This window comes from Gossypium hirsutum, chromosome A10 (assembly GCF_007990345.1).
Source record: "Gossypium hirsutum isolate 1008001.06 chromosome A10, Gossypium_hirsutum_v2.1, whole genome shotgun sequence".
In the NCBI taxonomy this organism is placed as follows: Eukaryota; Viridiplantae; Streptophyta; class Magnoliopsida; order Malvales; family Malvaceae; genus Gossypium; species Gossypium hirsutum.
The window spans coordinates 45,310,105-45,326,495 of NC_053433.1; the positions used below are offsets into that span (position 1 = coordinate 45,310,105).

At 39.3% G+C, this 16,391-nt stretch overlaps 1 non-coding gene across 1 annotated transcript; it reads left to right on the forward strand.

Moving 5' to 3' along the window:
* Positions 1 to 2,597: 2,597 nt before the first annotated feature.
* On the forward strand, positions 2,598 to 2,704 carry LOC121208887 (small nucleolar RNA R71). Its single transcript, XR_005904010.1, has one exon. It is a non-coding gene; the product is annotated as a small nucleolar RNA R71 (small nucleolar RNA).
* The last annotated feature ends 13,687 nt before the right edge of the window (positions 2,705 to 16,391 follow it).

Here is a 16,391-nt window from a genome sequence, read left to right on the forward strand (position 1 = left end):
AAGAGGATTTCGGCGGCTAGGGTTAGGTTTTGGGGAGGGGGATGATGAATAGTGAGGGATTTATATAGATATTGGGGCACACGGTCGTGGGGCATGCACGTGTGCCCTTATTTTATCCCATGCATTTCGTGACTTTCAAATTTGGGCACATCTGAAATTCAGCCCATGCTTGTGTTCCTTGGGCGTGTTGGTGCACACGGTCGTGTTGCATGGCCTTCTCCTATTTCGTTTGCTTCTCCCACGCCTGTGTATGTACATGAACGTCCGTGTTATTTTAACAGTCTCGACCACAGCTGGTGGGCACGGGCGTGTCGCACACCCATGTTGATTTGACAAAACTACCCATGGACACGTGCATGATCGTGGCAATGTATCAAATCCCGTGATGGGAAAAAATTTTACTCTGTTCGCATACAACCGTATCGCACGGCCGTGCCGCCTCCTGTGGTATGCACACGGCTTATGGCACGCCCGTGTGCCTAGCCGTGTGGATGTGGAATGCCTGTGTTCAAGGACTCAGTTAATGATTTAGATGTTAAAAACTAAAACATAAAGAAATCAACACTGTTAGTGCTCGAGTTGCCTTCCGAGAAGCGCTTATTTATAGTCTAAGCTCGACTTACCTCAATTTCGTGTGATCATGGTGGTGCGAGGAGTTTACACTCCTCCTTCCTGCTATCAATTTTATCAAAATAAGGTCTAAGTCAAGTATTATTTACCTTAAAAGTTCTGAATACAGTATGTGTTACCTCGACTGTACCTTGTGAGAAGATGTTCATTATCATGAATGGAGTCTCTCTGTCCGTATTGTGCTCTAGAGTAGCAATTCGGGGGTTATTTGCATCTAACAATACTTTGTCCCCAACTTTAATTTGCCTTGTTTCATGCCTATGTTCATTGTGGTGTCGCTTCGATTTTTCGTGTGCTTTTGGCTTTTCCTTAACAGGTGTTCGCCATTCATCTAATTCTTCGATCTATAGCTTTCATTCCTCATAGATGGGTCCTTTGTTGTTACTTGAACAATGCTCATTTATGCTCGTCGAATGTGTTGCACCACAGGATTAGTATTAGTAGCATGATTTATACAACCACCTTCAATATTCGATGTGTTATTCAAATTACGAGCTTGAAGAGTGATTGTTTCATCACCTACACGAAGTGTGAGTTCACTTGTACCAACATCAATAATGGTTCTAGCAGTTACTAAAAAGGGTGTCCTAAAATCAAAGGCACGTTACTATCCTCTTCTATATCTAGAACAATGACGTCTACTAGGTATATAAATTTATCGATTTTAACAAGAACATCTCCAATAATACCCCTAGGAAATCTAATGGTTTTATCAGCTAACTGAATGCTCATCCTAGTTTGTTTGGGTTTCCCTACCTAGCTGTTTAAAGATTTTATAAACTCGCCCCTAAATCAGCCAATGCATTATTCACGTTCAAACTACCAATCAAACAAGGAATCATAAAACTCCCTGGATCTTTCAACTTGCTGGGTAGATTATTCTGTAGAATGGCTAAGGAAACTGCGTTTAACTCCACATGGGACGCCTCGTCCAACTTTCGTTTATTTGCTAAAATCTCCTTTAAAAATTTAATTGCGTTTGGCATCTGCGAAAGAGATTTAATAAAGGGTAAGTTAATATGTAATTTCTTTAATAGTTTAAAGAATTTACCAAATTGTTCGTCCGCGTGGTCTTTCCTTGTCGCACTGGGGTATGGCACACGAGGTTTGTACTCTCTGCTTACCGGTTTTTGCTCATTGTGGTCCACCTCACCTTTAACTTTACTTGCCATAATTCCTTGCCTTGGTTCTGGTTCAGGCTCAACTAACCTTTCTTCATCTTGAGCGGTAATCACATTAATCTACTCCCTTGGGTTAGAGTTAGTGTTACTCGGTAGGCTACCTTGTGGTCATTCAGAAATTAATTTGGCAAGTTGGCCTATCTGAGTTTCGAGCCCTTGGATCGATGCTTGTTGATTCTTAAATGTTGTTTCGGTATTCTGAAAATGAGTCTCTGACACAAAGATAAAATTTGTTAGCATCTCCTCAAGGTTCGGCTTCTTTTCCTACTGGTAAGGTGGTTGTTGAAAACTTGGGGGATGTTGTGGCCTTTGATTTCCTTGACCACCCCACGAGAAATTGGGATGGTTCCTCCAACCTGCATTATAAGTATTATTGTATAGGTTATTTTAAGGTCTAGAATTATTGTTACCCATATATTGAACTTTTTCCTTCTCGGTGCTAGGGTTGAAGGATTGATATTTTGTGTGTACTCCTCCTCCATTTGAATCACACCTTATTACTGGATGTACCTGAGTAGAACCACATAAATCACAAATCTTTTTATTTAAAAGTTTTACCTAATTTGATAGCATAGTGACCTCGTCGAGGTTGAAAACATCGGCCACTTTTGTCGGCTTTGTTCTCATGACTTGCCACTGATAGTTATTCAGTGACATTTTTTCAATAATTTCGTAAGCCACTTCAGGTGTTTATTATTATTAGTTCCACCAACGGCTGCATCAATCATCTATCTAGTGAAAGGATTCAGGCCGTTGTGAAAAGTTTGAACCTGTGACCAAAGTGGTAACCTATGGTGAGGGCACCTTCTCAAAAGATTCTTGTATCTCTCCCATGCATCATAGAGTGTTTCTAAATCCATCTGCACAAAAGAAGAGATATCATTCCTCAATTTAGCCATTTTAGCCGGCGGAAAATATTTAAGTAAGAATTTTTCGGTCATTTGTTCCCAAGTAGTGATTGACCTTTGTGGTAATGAGTTCAACCACTGTTTAGCTTTGTTCCTCAATGAAAAGGGAAATAACCGAAGGTGAATGGCATCACCAGAAAAGCCATTGATTTTAAAATTTTCACAATACTCCAGAAAATTCGCCAAATGAGCATTTGGACCTCGTCCTGCAAACCATCAAACTGAACAAACTGTTGTATCATTTGAATCTTGTTAGGTTTTAGTTCAAAATTATTTGCAGCAATAGCAAGTCTAACTATACTCAATTCAGCTCTTGTTAAAGTAGGTTTAGCATAATCATACATAGTGCATGGAGTAGGATTCTAATTTACTGGATCAATAGCAATCGCAAGAGGTAGCGGATTTTCTTGATTTTCATCCATCTCCTCGGTTGTGGTGGAAATATCGTCCTCTTGCTCTTTCTCTGTGTATCTTAGGCTTCGCCTTATTTCTCTTCGATTTTTGTGAGCTATGCGATCAATCTCACTGTCAAAAAGTAATGGTCCTGACGGGTTTCTTCTAGTCATAAACTATAAAGACCTACTAGAAGGAAAAAGAAAATTTAGTAACAAAAATCAAAATAAAATTCAAAATGCAATAAAATAAATGGCTAAAGTAATAAAAATTAAGTGTTCCTAATATCTTAGTTCCCTGGCAACGGTGGCAAAAACTTGATTGATATAAATCGTGATAAGTTTTATAATTTATGAATGACCGTTCTTGAGTACTAACTATTATCATGATAAAGGCAAGCGCACCTATCGAACAGTAGTATAGCTTATGGCAAGACCAAAATGTCGAACCAAAGGGATTTGTTTTATTATCTAGCCTAAAAAACAAATGGATTTGTTTTATCTAAACTAATTACTAAACTAAGAATGCACGGAAATTGAATTGGGGAAATAACTTTTGGGAAAACTGAATGATTTGGACAATACCTAAGGAAAACTTCACATAGACTTCACTTGTTATTGACTCTGAATTAGATGATTTATTCATTTGACTTGATCCATAGAAATCCCTAATTCATACTATTATCTCTCTCGAGACTAACAACGTCTAACCCTAGGTTGATTAATTGAAATCTCTTTCTAATTAAACCCCTAATGTTGTATTAACTTGATTTATAGATTCCCTTATTAGGTTTCACCCTAATCCGACAAAATTATGTCAGCCTATCTCTAGGCGCGCAATCAACTCAGCTTAATTATGTTAGATCTACTCTTAGACAGGGACTTTTGCTCCTCTGAATAAGAAAATTAAAATTTGAATTAATATCCTGGAATATCGAAGTAAGAATTAGGAACACATAATTAAGAACAAAGAAAATATTTATCATATAATTCATATAATAATAACAAGATCCATCTTAGGTTTCATTCCCCTTAGGTATTTAGGGGTTTAGTTCATATTTATGAAAGAAAACATCTCAAAACAATAATGATAACAAAATATAAAGAAAACCCAAGAACTCTTGAACGGAATCGAAGGGAGATCTTCAGTCTTAAAGGTGAATCCAACTTCTAAGATGGATCAATCGGTTTCTTTCGAGTAACTCCTTACTTCCTCCTCCCTGTGTGCCTTTTAGGTACCTCTTGGGGTGTTTATATAGGCTTTAGAATGCTTCTAAACCCTCAAGAGCGGCCTTTTTCAAGTAGGACTAGACTTGGGCTCGACAGGGACACACCTGTGTTACACGCCCGTGTGAGGTGGCTTAGGCCGTGTTGCAATCTGTTAAATAGAACAGGCGTGTGAACTATCCGTGTGAGGAAATCCAGGCCGTGTTGATTTCCCATGTTGGCCCATTTTCTCCATTTTCGGCCCATTTCTCACTCTTTTTACTCTCTTATGCTAACCTAAGTGTAAAACATGAAATTAAAGGATTAGGAGCATCGAATTCACCAAATCTAAGGAGAAATCATCCATAAAGGTGCTAAGCATGGGATAAAAATATGTATAAATTACGGTTTATCAATAATGATTTCTAACTTAATGTATCGACAACTACGTTTGCTTTTCCTGGATGGTAGTCAATAAATAACTCGTAATATTTTAACAATTCTAGCCATCTTCGCTGTCGTAAATTCAAGTCTTTCTGAGTCATCAAATATTTTAAGCTCTTATGATCAGAATAAACATGACATTTTTCACCGAACAGATAATGGTGCTAAATCTTCAACGCAAACACGATAGCTGCTAATTCTAAATCATGCATCACGTAATTCATTTTATGCAACTTTAACTGTCTCAAGGTATAATCTATGACTTTGCCTTTTTGCATCAAAACACAGCCCAGACAATTCAACGATATGTCACTATAAATTACAAATTCTTTGCCCAATTCTAGTTGAACTAACACTGGAGATTCAATTAATAAAGCTTTCAGCTGATCAAAACTTTCCTGGCACTTGTCTGACCAATCGAACTATAATGCCCAAAATCTCAAGTTGTAACGCTCCAAATTTTGGGCTTAGAAGAAATGGGCTTCGCGTATCGAAGGAATTAGAATTTAGTTGTGCAAATGAGTGACACAATTAAATGTCTACTTTGGTGGTTAATGGCCATGAGAAGTGTTGGAGAAATCCTGGGTTAAAACTTGGGCTTTAGCAAAACTTTTTAATTTAAGTGAATAAAACTCTGGATGCTTGGAAGTAGGCCTTTTAAATTATTGTGGTAAGTAAATGCCACAAGGAAGCATGTGGTCTAGTGGTTGTGGCGTCATCAAGGTTGTAAGGGAGCCTGGGTTCAAGTCATGGCTCTTGCAATTTATTTTTGTTTTTTTCTTTTTAAGGAACCTGGACTTTGGCTTATAGACCTTATAATTAATTGAGGCTAAATGGTGACACAAAGAGCCTTGTGGTGTAGTGGCAAGGTGGCGTCACAAGGGTGGCAAGTAGGTTTAGGGTTCGAGCGTTGGCATGGGATATTGACAAGTATTTATTTTGCAGTTGGTTTCCGCCACTGGTTGTGTTGTAGTAAAATTTTGATGGAGCAATTGTGGAAAGTGATGAGAGTGATTCAATGAGTAAATCAAGGAGGGATAAAGGGAGGGATTTTAGAATGAAGTTAAGGAGTTCAAATTTGGGAGAGTTGAAGCCGATTACCGAAAGCTTGAATAGGCAAAATTCGGCTAGGGGGTCTTTTGGTGCATTTTCGGCTTTTGAAAACTTTTTTTTGGAGTTTTCCTTTGTGCTATTTTCAATTTAGTATTTTTCCTAAGTGCCAAACCTTTTTTTGTTTCTTTTCTTTTGCATTTTCGTACTCTATCATAGTGACCAATTGCGTTTGGGTATTCTTTTCTGTCCTTTCTCATTTGGCCGAATCTTACTTCTCATCATTTTTTTCTCCTCACATTCTCTTCATTTGACCGAAATCATTATTCTTCTTTCCTCATTTTCTTTTGGCCGAAACTTTGTTCCTTATCTTCTATTTTCATTTGGCCAAATACATGTTCTTTTTCCCCATATTCTAGTATTCGTTACTATACTGTTCTTCCTCCCCCTCTTCTTCTCTTCTTAATTCTTTCTTTTCTCTTGAGTGTTGTTTTTGTGGGGTAGCCGAATATAGCATTGATCATCCATTGGGGTTATGATTCTAGTTCACAGAAGTTCGATAACATCTGGTAAGTTACTTGCCACCCTCCTTGTTCTGTTTAAATGGTTTTCATGACACCTTCCTTTCTATTGACTAAACCAAATAGTTATTCTCTTTTTATCGCCAACTATTTTCTTAAATGGGTGGTGAATTCTAGCGTCGCGAGAAGTGTAAGGACTTTCGAGGGATACAATTGTGGTGGTGATCTTCTTATCTTCTGATCAATTATCTAAGGTAAACGGACTTGTAGTTATAGTGTTGGCCAATTATTAACTCTGCCAATTGTATCTCTTGACTGATTTTAGGTTTGGAGCATGTAGATTTGAGTGCGATTTCGCAAAGAGGTGTGAATTCACACTAATAAATCGTAAAACGGTAAAAAGCTGAAGTGCTGAAATGACGAAAAGCTGAAAGTACGGCAACAGTTGCCACACTAACGTACGAATGTACGTGTGGAAAATCTGATACAACCTTGAACGATCTCATGGGCTTAGGCTAATTTTGGGTCAAAATAGGTCGTGCTCGTGAGCCCCACTCGGGTTTTCGTTGTGGAAATATAGAAATATTGGACCAAGCTGTGTTGTTTAGATGGCTAAGGTTAACTTTCGGCTTAGCGGGCTGTATAAGTATGTGGGCCCCACTTAGGCTTCGTAATTGGCTTTAGGCCCAATTGTATGTTTTGATTGGAAAAGGTTGCACGAGCGCAAAAGATGACTGTGGACCTACGGATAAGTCGGTAAGTGTACCCAGACACTGATTTGCAAAATTACTGTTATGCCCTTGAAGGACAGAATGACTAAAATGCCCCTACATGTTATATGATTGTTATTTATGTCATTCATGATATGTTTGCATTCATGTGATATTATGCTACATGGAGGATGGGATCATTGATTTGGAGGAAGTGTATAATTTGTTAGGGTCGCATGGTCACTTGATGACTATGGATCCACAAATGGCTTTAAGCCGATTATGTGATTGGCAGATCTGCTGCGATATTGGTTAGTGCCGCAATGGGTGCTACATCAGGAGTGTAGGGATGGGTGGGTCGATTAAATCCCCACAGGAGTGTAGGATTGGACTGGATACGGAGTGCAGGGTTGGATTGGTATTTGTGCATTGCATAAACTGATTCTGATTGTGACATGGGCTCAGGCCCAACTAAGGCTACCATGGGCTAAGGCCCAAGTGCCACAGTTATTGTAATGGGCTTAGGCCCAAATTGATGTGATGCATGCTTTATGATTGATAAGGGTTGTACACACTGAGTTTTCGAAAACTCACCCCCTCTTTTATCTTTTTCTCAAGTAATCTTCAGTAGGCAGTACGACGTATGGAAGGACTCGGAGATGGCCATACTACGAATGACTTTAAATATTCGTATTTTCTTTTACATTACTTAATTTAATTTTCTCTTTGGGTGTTGATGTAATAAGGCCTTTCTCTAATTTTCTAACTTTTAATTTGGGGGTTCTTAACTATTATGATTTATTTTTGTTAGAAGTAGAGCGCGGTTTTCCCAAATGATATCGATCTTCATAACATCACATTTCGCAACACTGTTGAAATGCTTCCGCAATACACATATTTTTTTTAAAGTAAAGACATTTTAAATGGATAATAAATGGTTAAGATAATTGGAATTTTTAACAAAGAGACTTCAGTTCAGAAATATTTTCAACCAAATATATCAACTTTCTAAAAACACTTCGATGTGACACGCCAGATTCGGACATAACGTCTAAGTCAAGTTTAAGGTGTTACATTTAGTGGTATCAGAGTCAAGTTCAAAACTCTGACTGTGAAATGGGCTTCTAGCTTTTGAGTTTTAAAAAAATATTTACAAACGATTTTGAAGCATTTTTTAAGTAAGAATTCTGCTTTGTGGCACACCGAGTCTCCGGCGTCGAACCAAATAAGTTTTCTTGATTTGTTTTAAAATGATATACTGTAGATAGTTACTGGGCTTACTTTAGATGATAGACTATACTGAGACTCTTAGTTAGAGTAAAACTGAAGCCTGTAGGAGACTAAAACTGTAGCGGGCCTGCGATTACGAAAACAACTCATTACTGCTACTCTCATAAAACATCTACTTAATTACTGAAACTTTGAGTTAAATGGCATAAAATTTCTAATACATACTTTACGCGAAATGATAATAAGCGCTAGAAAGGGTGTAAGAGGTCGCGGCAGAGGCCGTGGAAGTGCTAGGGCTAGATCTTCGGCATCAGGCCACATGCCCAATGTTGAGGCGAGAGAAGCACCAGCTTCACCGGTGGCTGAGATAGGATCGTTTGATCGAGCTACTGGGGACGACGCGTTGTCCCAAGCAATGTTAAGGATTCTAGAAAAGGTCGCTGGGCCCAACACTGCTAAGGGGAGCCAAGGGTCGATTTCTAAGAAACTTCGGTCGAATGGAGCCGAGATCTTTAGGGTATAGCTGGAGTAGCATTGAATATGGACGAATATTGGTTGGAGGCCATAGAAAGAATAATGGACAACTTGTATTGCACTTCTGAGCAAAAACTGAAAGGAGGAGTGTCGCTGCTACGAGAGGAAGCTTACTAGTGGTGGCTTACTGTGAAAGAGGGCACTCAGCCTAACCAGATAACCTGGGAGTTCTTCAAATCGGTGTTTCAAGGCAAGTACATGGGCGCAAGCTACGTGGATGCCCGGAGGAAGAAATTCTTGAATTTGACTCAAGGAGACCAATCTGTGGCGGAGTATAAGGCAGAGTTCTTACGACTCAGTCGGTATGCTAAAGGAATAGTGGCACCAGTTTATGAATGTTGTGTTCGGTTTGAAGACGGCCTCAGAGACAGTCTTCAAGTACTGATTGCTCCTCAGAGGGAGTGGGATTTCGTAGCATTAGTGGAGAAAGCAAAAATTGCTGAAGATGTAAAGCGCACTGAGCACCTTAATCGGGAGAGACATAGGGGCAGAAGTAAAAGGGATTCTGAGCCCTCCAATTACGATCAGAGGCCTAAGAGAAGGGCCAAGGTGGATGGGCCGATTAGAGTATGGCCCCCTATTGCTACTATTGGGTTACCACCTTATACTAATTATGGAAAAAGTCATGCAGGAGAGTGCTGAAGGGGAACAGAAGCTTGTCTGAGTTGTGGTTCCATGGAGCATCATCTCAGAGAGTGTCCCAGAAGACCGGATCAGAGGCAAGTCTTTGGTAGAGGTAATGTAGAGCCACCGAGGGGTGGTCAGCAGTGGTCTAAAGGCCGTCGTCAGGTTAGGGGTGGAAACGGTTTGGGTCGTGGATCCCCGAGAAGAGTACTGTTCGTACTGAGGCGAGGCAACTAGCTTTGGTCTATACAACACACCGCAGAGAAGACGAAGGCACTCTAGATGCGAATATTGGTATGTACTTTATCCAATGTGTGCTATTTATTTATTTTGAAATTAGAAATAGAGTACGTAGCAAAAGCGTAGTGGTGAAACCCAGGTGGTGCGACTATTGGGTAGTTGGAAATTTCGAGGACGAAATTTTTTTAAGGGGGTAGAATTGTAACGCGTTGATTTTGGGCTTAGAAGAAATGGGCTTCGCGTATCGGAGGAATTAGAATTTAGTTGTGCAAGTGAGTGACACAATTAAATGTCTACTTTAGTGGTTAATGGCCTTAAGAAGTGTTGCAGAAATCCTGGGTTCAAACTTGAGCTTTAGCAAAAATTTTGAATTTAAGTGAATAAAACCCTAGATGCTTGGAAGTAGGCCTTTTAAATTATTGGGGTAAGTAAATGCCACAAGGAAGCATGTGGTCTAGTGGTTGTGGCGTCATCAAGGTTATAAAGGGGCCTGGGTTCAAGTCTTGGCTCTTGCAATTTATTTTTGTTTTTTTTCTTTTTAAGGAACCTAGACTTTAGCCTATAGACCTTATAATTAATTGAGTCTAAATTGTGACACAAAGAGACTTGTGGTGTAATGGTAAGGTGGCGTCACAAGGGTGGCAAGTAGGTTTAGGGTTCGAGCATTGGCATGGGATATTGACGAGTATTTATTTTGTAGTTGGTTTCATCCAGTGGTTGTGTTGCAGTGAAATTCTGATGGAGCAGTTGTGGATAGTGATGATGAGTAATTCAAGGAGTAAATCATTGAGGGATAAGGGGAGAGATTTTAGGAGGGAGTTAAGGAGTTCAACTTTGGGAGAGTTGTAGCCGATTGTGGAAAGCTTGAATAGGTAAAATTTGGCTAGAGGGTTATTTGGTGTATTTTCAGATTTTAAGAAACTTTTCTTTGTAGTTTTCCTTTGTGCTATTTTCGAGTTAGTATGTTTCCTAAGTGCCGAATCTTTTTTTTGTGTTCTTTTCTTTTGCGTTTTTGTACTCTATCGTAGTGACCACTTGCGTTTGGGTAATTCTTTTCTTTCCTTTCTTATTTGGTCGAATCTTGCTTCTCATCATTTTTCTTCTCCTCATATTCTCTTCATTTGACCAAAACCATTATTCTTCTTACCTCATTTTCTTTTGGCCGAAACTTTGTTCCTCATCTTCCATTTTCATTTGGCCAAATATATGTTCTTTTTCCCCATATTCTAGTATTCGTTACTATACTGTTCTTCCTCCTTCTCTTCTTCTCTTCTTGATTCTTTCTTTTCTCTTCAATGTTCTTTTTTGTGGGGTAGCCGAATATAACATTGATCATCCATTGGGGTTGTGATTCTAGTTCACAGAAGTTCAATAACATCTGGTAAGTTACTCACCACCCTCCTTGTTCTGTTTCAATGGTTTGCATGACACCTTCATTTCCATTGACTAAACCGAATAGTTATTCTCTTTTTATCGCCAACTCTTTCTCTTAAATGGGTGGTGTGGATTCTAGCCTCACGAGAAGTGTATGTACTTTCGATGGATACAATTGTGGTGGAGATCTACTTATCTTCTGATCAATTATCAAAGGTAAACGAATTTGTAGTTCCAGTGTTGACCGATTATCAACTCTATCTTGGGCATGTATCTTTTCTTTAGATTAGCGTAGGATTAACTGTATCTTTTGACTGATTATAGGTTTGGAGCACATGGATTTCAGTGCGCTTTAGCAAAAAGGTGAGTACTCACACTAATAGATCATAGAACGGCAAAAAGCCGAAGTGCCGAAATGCCGAAAAGCTAAAATTAAGGCGATAGTTGCCACACGAACGTGCGAACGCACGTGTGGAAAATCCGATACAATAGAAGAGGCTGCCCTTAACAATCTCATGGGCTTAAGCTAATTTTGGGTTGAAATGGGCCGTACTCATGAGGCCCACTCGGGTTTTTGTTGTGGAAATATAGAAATATTAGACCAGGCTGTGTTGTTCACATGGCTAAAGCTGATTTCAGGCTTAGCGGGCCGTATAAGCATGTGGCCCCCACTTGGGCTTTGTAATGGGCTTTAGGCCCAATTGTATGTTTTGATTGGAAAAGGTTGCATGAGTCACGTAAGATGACTGTGGACCTACGGATAAGTCGATAAGTGTACCCAGACCCCGATTTGTAAAATGACTATTATGCCCTCGAAGGACAGAATGACTAAAATGCCCCTATATGTTATATGATTGTTATTTATGCCATTCATGATATGTTTGCATTCATGTGATATTATGCTGCATGGGGGATGGGATCATTGATTTGGAGGAAGTGTATAATTTGTTAGGGTCGCATGGTCGCTTGACGATTATGGATCCATCGATGGCTTTGAGCAGATTATGTGATTGGCAGCTCTGCTGTGATATTGGTTAGTGTCGCAACAGGTGCTACATCAGGAGTGTAGGGATGGGTGGGTCGGTTAAATCCCCACAGGTGTGTAGGGTTGGATGGGATACGGAGTGTAGGGTTCGATTGGTATTTGTGCATTACATAAACTGATTCTAATTGTGATATGGGCTCAGGCCCAATTAAGGCTACCATTAGCTAAGCCCAAGTGCCACCGTTATTGTAATGGGCTTAGGCCCAAATTGATGTGATGCATGCTTTATGATTGATAAGGGTTGTACACATTGAGTTTTCGTAAACTCACCCCCTTTTTTTATTTTTTTCAGGTAATCATCATTAAGCGGTTCGACGTTTGGGAGGACTCGGAGATGGCCACACTATGAACAATTTTAAATATTCGTATTTTTTGTTACATTACTTAATTTAATTTTCTCTTTGGGTGTTGATGTATAAGGCCTTTCTCTAATTTTCTAACTTTTAATTGGGGGTTCTTAAACTATTATGATTTATTTCTGTTAGAAGTAGAGCGCGGTTTTCCCAAATGATATCTATTTTCATAACATAATGTTTTCGCAACATTGTTGAAATGCTTCCGTAATAAACATGTTTTTTTTAAAGTAAAGACATTTTAATTGGATAATAAATGGTTAGGATAATTGGAATTTTTAACAAACAGGCTTCAGCTCAGAAACAATTTTCTACGAAAAAGATCAATTTTCGAAAAACACTTCGATATGACACGTCAAATTCAGCCATAAGTTTAGGCCGGGTTTGGAGTGTTACATAAGTGATTAATTTTGTATGTTGTGTTGCATTATTGCATGCTTGCCTCAGTGGTTAAGTGTCCTGAGAAGTGTTGAAGAAGTCCTGAGCTCAAGCCTTGGCTTGTATAATTTTTTTTACTTGATTAAACCATCTCTCTAGTTAGTAGACTTCTTAAATAAATGTTGGTAAAACATGATAGAATGGGCCTGCTGCTCTGAGGGATAGGTGGTGTGTAGTGTTTCCTGAGGTTTGAGGTTCGAATCCTGGTAGGCGCATTGGGTGTTTTATTATACTGCGGTGCCATGTAAAAGATTGAATACCAATGGAACTTTGAAGTTAGTCGGCAGTTGGAGTGTTTGAGGGGTGTAGGGGATTGTGTAGCAGAAGTTTAGGAGGAGATAGGGGTGATTTGGATAGTGATTGGTTTGAGGATGTTGTGGAGAGATTTTAGGGGAAAGTTAAGGGGTTCTGAAGTTGAGGGAGTGTCGGGGCCGAATTGGGATTGTAGACACCCTTTGCAATCGGTTATGGGGTGGAATTTGGCTTTAGGGGTGAGTGTTGTTTTAGTTTAGTGCATTTTTTTTCTCTTTCCTCACTTTCCACTTCTGACTTTGTTTTTGGGTTTGTTCCTTCTTTTTTTGGGGGGCAGTCAAAATTGGCTACTAACCATTCGGGTATTTCGGTGTGCTTGTTCTTTTCTTTTGCCTAATACTATCCCCCTCTTTACTTTCTCTCTATTGCTTTTGTGTTCGGTTTTAGGCAAGTGCTCATTGACTCCTCTTCTTCTCTTTCCCCAATCGATTCCCTCTCTTGGCCGAATATACCTTCTTCCCTCTTTGGACTTCCTTCAAGGTTAACACATTTTCTTTCTTTCATCTTTCTATTGTGACCGAATACCTCATCTATTCCTTTCTCTGTGCAGTTGTGGGAAATTGATCTTTGATCAGTTGGATTCGAGTATAGGGTTTTTCCTCTCTTTCCCTCACATTTAGTTCTCTTATTTCATCTTTTGTTTTAGCTGACTACTCCGTCCATGGTTATAGTGCACAGTTTCTATTCTCTCCCTTTAGTTGAAATAACCTTTTGTTTAACACCTCTCTTTTCTGTCGTTTTCTACTAGGGAGTGCAATTGGTTCATCTCGTACCTCAGGTTAAGGGTGTGCTCTGGGTGTTGGCCGAATACTGCTGTCTCTCACTCTTAGTTTATGCTTTCGATAAGTTACTATACATTTGGTTTAATGGCTTGCAAGTATGGTAATAGTTAACAAGTGGTGTTTGGGATGCAGGTAGTTTAGGGATTGAAAACGATCTCTTACAACGGTTCTAGGGTAATCAATCAAGGTGAGTGATAGATTAATTTTTGAACAAGTGTTGGTTAAGGTTCCTTACAATTCGTTTGATAATTGTTTAACTAAAGTTCTGATTGTGATAGGTTTCGAGTACTCGTGGGCTAGTAGCGCATTTTCCCAATCAGGTGTGTAAACACTGCTCAAATCGTAAATCGACAAAAGCCAGAAAACGTGACTATTGATGCTACATAGACGTGTTCTCACTCGTGTGGTATTCCGAACGGATAACTGTAGGCATTTGATCGTAGAGGCCACCATGAACGATTTCATGGGTTTAGGCCGTTTTGTGCCACATTGGGTAGAAACAAGCCGTGTGTGCCCATGGGCTCATTGGCCCCACATGGGTAACCACACGAACATGTAGAGATTATTGGGCCAGGCTGTGTAGTTCACACTACAAGGGCCATTTTTCGGCTTAGTGGGCCACACGAAAGTGTGGGCCCACACGGGCCCACATTATAGGCTTAAGGCCCATTTTCACTACTTGACTATTAAGGTTGCATGGGTCGCATGAGACGACTGGGGACCTACTGTTGGGTCGGTAAGTATACCTAGACCCCAAATTGATAAATGATTGTTATGTCTCTATGAGGTAAAATGACTATTACGCCCTTATGTATGTATGACTATATTCGAGCATGCCATTTTATATATGTATTGCATACATGCATAACATTATGATATGTTGCGTGGGGACGGGTTTATTATTGATTGGAGGAAGTGTACTATACTAGTAGCTCTACTGCAACCACTGAATAGTACCGCAACTGTTGGGTTGATTTTATCCCCACATGGAGTGTAGGGCTGGAAGGAGTGGAGTGTAGAGGCTGGTTACTGTCACTGTAATGGGGAAAGGCCCACACTGATACTGATACTATAACGGGCTAAGGCCCTAACTAAAATTGAACTGTTACTGAAACAGTCTTAGGCCCAGACTATAATTTCCTACTGAATGACTGACTGTTGTTAAGGGATTACACACTGAGTTTTCATAAACTCACCCTTCTATTTTTTTGCACAGTAAATCCTTAGGCAGATCGGTGTTGCAAGGGACTCGATGGTGGCCACACAACCGCATTTGCTTCCATTTTTAACTTTTAGTTTATAAGTAATTTTATTTGGGTTTTTTTTTATAATAAGGCCTCTTAAAGTTTTTATTTTAATTTGGAATTTATATACTTTGATTCACATCTGTTAGAAGTAGGCCATGGATTTTCATAAAGATAAATGTTTTTCAAAACACCACATTTACGCAACATATTTTTTAAAGCTTCCGCAACAAACATTATTTTAAAGTGTAATAACAATCAAATTTGATTAACATTTTGGTAAAATGACTTGAGTTTTAATGATGAACAAGATATTCTAAATTTTCGGTAAGATCACAAAGAGGTTTTAATATAGAGCGGACTTCTCAACGAAATTATGTTTCTCGAAAAACATTTCAATGTGACATCGTAAATTCAACCATATCGTCTAGGTAGGATTTGAGGTGTTACATTTAGTGGTATTAGAGCCAAGTTGCAAAACTCAGTTGTGGATTTGGGTTTCTTTTTAACTTGAAATTTCAAAAAAGAATTGTTTCAAATGATTTGAAATACTTGGAAATGTTTTACTGAATGTGTGGTATACCGAGTCTCCGGCACCAATTCTGTAAGTTCTTTGAAACTACTACTTGTTTAAATTGGAATACTAAGGATACCATAGATAATAGACTATACTGAAATACACTGTATAGGGTAACCTAAAACTGTAGTAAGACTACGATCTGTGAAAACAAAACTCTGAATTACTGATAATATTTTTCATAAAATATCCATTAATGAACACTGGAATTGTAAAACTGATGCATAAAATTGTTAATACAAATAAAAGCGTAAGTTGATAATAAGTACCAGAGGTACTCGTGGAAGGGGTACAAGAGGCTGCGGTGGCGGCCGCAGAGTCGCTTGGGCTGGGTCTTCGTCATCTGGTCATATGCCTAACGTTGAAGCTAGAGAGACACCAGCTTCACTTGTGACTGGGACTAGGTCTCATGATCGCGCTGCTGGGGATGACACATTGTCCCAAGCTATGTTATGAATTCTGGAGAGGGTCGCTGGGCCTAATACTAGTATTGTGGGTTGTGGGTCAGTTACGGAATGACTCATGTCTAATGGAGTTGAGATTTTTAGGGGTATTGCCGGAGTTGCCCCTAATGTGGCTGAATATTGGATTGAGGC